Below are 5419 nucleotides of genomic sequence, written 5' to 3' on the forward strand. Positions count from 1 at the left end.
CCCCATTTCGACCATAGCGCTCCAACACAAGTCCGTTTCGTCTATTCTGCGGTACGCCACACCCCTCCCGATCAACAGGACCCCCATTTTGACCGCAGGAGGTCCGTTTCGTCCGTTTTGCGGTACGCCACACCCCTCCCGATCAACAGGACCCCCGTTTCAACCGTAGGAGGTCCGTTTCCTCCGTTTTGCGGTACGCCAGGCCCCTCTCGATCAATAGGACCGCGTTTCGAACGTGGCCGGTCGAACACAAGGCCGTTCCCTCCGTTGTGCGGTACGCCAGGCCTCGTTTCCATCGCCTGTTCCGTCCAAGCCCTCCCGATGAACACGACCACGCATTCTGTTCCGACCCAGCCGGTTGGCTCCCCATGAACACGACGGCGACGTTGTTTCTCCGTTCCGACCCAGCCATGTATGTATGTGCGATAGGCGTTAGAGACCCTGCCCGTATGTACATATGTGGCCGTATTTTATTTCTTGCACCCTCGCCGCTGTACGTATGTGTACATGCTACGCGCGCGCCTCTACTACGACACGTGCACGCATCTACATCTATGACATGTGCGCGCCTCTACATCGACCAGTATGTACGTACATGTTCGCGACCAAAATGACAACGCTACGTACGCTTCGACCAGGTGGGTCCCGACTGTCAGGCACTTCCTTGCGTGCGAAGATGTAGCTGGTGGGTCCCAGCAGTCAGGGGGGCGAATCGTTTTTTTTTCAAACGCACTTCCTTGTGTGCGAAGATGTAGCTGGTGGGTCCCAGTAGTCAGGGGGGCGAATCGTTTTTTCACGAAATACGGTGGCCCGTCCGGTGGGTCCCCGCTGTCACGTGGAGGAATCATTATTTTGCGTGTAATAAGGAGGCACTTCCTTGCGGCGGCCGTGGACCCAGCTATCAGCCTCTCCACGTACAGTCCACGTCTGATGGAAGTCGTTCCTTGACCACGTTGACCACGCGGCACCGAGAGCACCACGGCGGTGGACGACGGTGAGGCCTAGGAAGGGGATGACTCGGAGCCGGGGAAGACGCAGCAGTGGATGCCCACGCAAAGAGGAGTACGAGGATTCACTAGTTCGGCTGCGGTGTGAGGCTGCTGTCGCCGCAGAATAACACGGGGTGTGGGTGAGTAGAGGGATGGCCTGGACAACGGTGGGAGTAGTAGGGGGCGGTGAGGACTCCGCGGCATCACAGCCGTCCACGGGAGGCAGGAGCACGCGGCACGACCGGCGCTAGTTTGGGCGGCTGGAGCAAGAAGACCAGAGGTTGAAGAAGCACTACGGCCGTTGGATAAACATCGTACGGTAACAGGAGCTAGAATCGTTCATATTGACTAAGTTGACAAAGCCCTCCGTCTCCGTCAACTTGGTAGGCCAACAAGTCAGCCTCCCACTATGCTGGGTTCCAGCTGGCAGGGGGAGTATTCATTTTTTTGTGCGTAATAAGGACGCACTTCCTTGCGTGCGAAGATAGCTGGTGGGTCCGACATGTCAGCTCGGGGCACTTTTTTTCGCGAAATACAGAGGCCCTTCCGGTGGGTCCCAGATGTCAGGAGGAGGAATAATTATTTTGCGCGTAATAACGAGGCACTTCCTTGCTGCGGCCATGGACCCAGCTGTCAGCCTCTCCACGTACAGTCCACGTCCGATGGAAGCTGTTCCTTGACCACATTGACCACGCCGCGCCGAGAGCACTAGGGCGGTGGACGACCGCGAGGCCTAGCAAGGGAACGACATGGAGGCAGGGAAGACTCGACAGTTGTTTCCAACGCGGAGGGGAGTACGACTGTACGAGGGTGAGTAGAGGGATGGCTAGGCCAGCGATGGGAGTACGGGGGGGCGGTGAGGCCTGTGTGGCAGCACAGCCGGCCGAGGGGAGGAGGGAGCAGGCAGTCCCGCCAGCGCTTGTTTGAGCGGCTGGAGCAGGAAGAGCATAGATTTAAGAAGCACGGCGGCCGTTGGATGGACATCATACGGTCAATGGAGCTAGAATCGTTCATATTGACTAAGTTGACAAAGCCCTCTGTCCCCGTCAACTTAGTAAGCCCACAAGTCAGCCTCCTACCATGGTGGGTCCTAGCTAGCAGGGGGAGTATTCATTTTTCTGTGCGTAATAAGGAGGCACTTACGGTGGGTCCGAGCTGACAGCGGGGGGAACGTTTTTTTCGCGAAATACGGTGGTTCGTCTGGTGGGTCCCAGCAGTCAGGGGCAAACGTTTTTTTCACGAAATACGGAGGCCCGTCCGGTGGGTCACAGTAGTCAAGGGGGAAACGTTTTTTCCGCGAAATACTGGTGGCCCGTCCTATGGGTCCCTGCTGTCAGGTGGAGGAATAATTATTTTGCGCGTAATAAGGAGGCACTTCCTTGCGGCTGCCGTGGACCCAGCTGTCAGCCTCTCCATGTACAGTACTCTTCCGATGGAAGTCGGTCGTTGACCACATTAACCACGTCGCACCGAGAGCACCAGTGCGGTGGACGACAGTGAGGCCTAGGAAGGGGACGACGCGGAGCCAGGGAAGACGCGACAGTGGATGACCACGCGGAGAGGAGTACGAGGGTTCACTGGTTCGGCTGCGGTGTGAGGCTGCCGTCGCCGCAGAATAACAGGAGGAGTGGGTGAGTGGAGGGATGGCCTGGCCAGCGGTGGGAGTAGTATGGGGACGGTGAGGCCTCCGCGGCAGCACAGCCGGCCACGGGAGGCAGGAGCATGCGGCACGATCGGCACTGCTTTGGGCGGCTGGGGCAAGAAGACTAGAGGTTGAAGAAGCACTACGGCCGTTGGATGGACATTGTTGACCACGCCGCGCCGAGAGCACCAGGGCGGTGGACGACGGTGAGACCTACGAAAGGAACGACAGGGAGCCGGCGAAGACACGGCAGTGGCTGCCCACGCGGTGGAGAGTATGAGGGTTGACTGGTTCGGCTGCCGTCGCTGGAAAATAACAGGAGGTGTGGGTGAGTAGAGGGATAGACTGGCCAGGGATGCGAGTATGATGGGGCCGTGAGGCCTGCCCGGCAGCACTGCCGGCCACGGGAGGCGGGAGCAGGCGGTTCCGACGGCGCTGGTTTGGGGGGTTGGGGAAGGAAGATCAGAGACTGAAGAAGCACGATTGCCGTTAGATTGACATCTAACGGTCTGACGCTGGTAGAGTCGATTGTTGACTAAGTTTCTTTTTTAAGAAACCTTGTGTACGCATGAACTTAGTAGGCCCACAAGTCAGCCTCCAAATCTGTGGCAGACAACATAAAGCCCATTTGCTATTTTTTACAATTTGCAGCCCATTTGCTATTTTTTATAATTTGCAGCCCATTTGGTAATTCTTAAGTAATTTATTATAGCCCATTTTCTGCCCAGGACCACGGTCAAAAAGTTCAACCTTATTTTGCATATTTCGGTGGAGTCCAAACTGTTGTAATCCCGAAATGATAAACATTTTTTTAAGAACTTATTGATTTGCCAAAAAAGCGTTTTGTTTTTGTAAGCAAATAAGACGTGGGACAATTGAGTTGGTTTAAGGGAAAACCAGTGGTAAAAAAATCAGCGCTGGGTGGGAAAAAACAACAAAAATAAGGATGTAAATATGAAAAGGTAATTTTATGTGTTTTCGATATAATCATATGTGTATATGAACTAGTAAAACTATAGGTAGAGACTAGAAAACGGATGTAGGACATGCGTTCCAAGAGGAAAATAGAACTGGGCTGTGTGTTTGATTCAGTAACAAAACTGCTTGCAGATGTTGTAAGACAAAATATAACTAATGCTGGCGGGCCAGAGGCCAGTAGATACCTGCTGGATCTTTGTGCCCCGTTGTCGTCATGGGCTGGGCCTGTTAAAAACAAAACCAACCCTGGTCAGTCTACAACCCAGTTGAAACTTGCTCGACCTGACAAAACAATATACGTGCTCAATAAACGAGAGAATTCTGCAAGCACAGACTGATAACTGGGAGGCAGCACGGATATTGTTTTTTTTATCGTGATAATAAGTGCATGCACTTGTTTCGAAAAAACTGCAGAACTGGGAATTCGAATGGTGGGTGCTTATGCTACGCATCAAATAAAAATCAGGTGCCTGAGAATTCGTTTCGAAACAAATGATTCAGCTTTATATCCACGTCGACCCTCGGCATGATGGTTGGAAGCAAATGCAAGTTCATACCAAAAGATCGTTAACAACAATACCAACTTGCGGACGACAAGGTAGTACAACTACCAATACCAAACTATTCCTGGCCCTAGTGTTCGTCTGGTAGAAAATCTTGCAGAGGACCAGCTCCCGCTCCTTCTCTTGCTCCAGGTCCTCGATGTGGTACTGGTGCATCACCCAGTTGGTCCTCTGCTGGTCGAAGTTCTTGTTGGTGTGCAGCACCAGAACCTTTTTCGCTGCCCGTCTGCCAGTCGTTGACCATCACAGGCAAGGTATTGCCGGTCTTGTGCCACATCGCGTGCGTGCCGCACTCCGATTGTATCTTGCGACACGTCCAAGTGCCCCTTTTGAACGCCCTAGAATTGCGCTGGAAGAAATGCTTCCTTAGTCCACTCAGTGTGATACCTCCAGTATTGTGGAATACAGGTTTTAGTGTACCTAGTTGGCATTTTCATAACATCTTTGGCATGTTGCAGTCACTTGTTTCACTTTTTATTAACTGTCAAATTGTAATTGTTTCACCAGGTCTGCGTCTAAAAAGAAAAATAGAGCTATAAACAAAGGAATATGTTTGTGCAAGTAGACGGTTGATCAGTGTCTTAACTAGAAGTTTCTCAAGTTGGGTGTAGCATATGCCGTGCTCACTGTCGATTGTTGGTATGAACAAATCGATGAGAGACTGAAATTTCGCGCTGTCAACACTCACTTTGGCCTCAAGGTGCTCGATCAGCTCCTGATCCGTGGGATCGAACTTGACGCCAGCCGGCTGCACCGACCAATCCTTATTCGACTTGCATCGGTAATTCCAGTTATATGGTACTCAATGTATGACCAATCGACTGTTTTAAGTGAATGATGAAAGATTTCGACAGAGTAAAAACTCATGCTTCTTCCACAGTTGTACGAGAGTAATTGCCATTCCGTCTTGCAAGGGCACTTGTAAAAACTCTAAACTCTATTCTCCTCTTATTTAATGGATGAGGCAAATCTTTTGCCTCCATTTCGAAAAAAAAGATTTCGACAGATAAGTGGTACTCCAAATCTGATGTCCAGAATACCCGAACACGCCACCGGGATTCTTGTGTCACCTCACGCGCAGCGTGTTGTCACGTCAATTCAATGTGTGGACATGATGAATAATTTGACCGATGTATACTAGTACTGCCACTGTACTACTTACTAGTCGTATTTAGTGTCACAATTTATACATAGGTTTAACTAACAAGTACGCACTTGAAGCCTAACTTATATACATGTATATATAT

This window comes from Triticum dicoccoides, chromosome 4A (assembly GCF_002162155.2).
Source record: "Triticum dicoccoides isolate Atlit2015 ecotype Zavitan chromosome 4A, WEW_v2.0, whole genome shotgun sequence".
NCBI classification, from domain to species: domain Eukaryota; kingdom Viridiplantae; phylum Streptophyta; class Magnoliopsida; order Poales; family Poaceae; genus Triticum; species Triticum dicoccoides.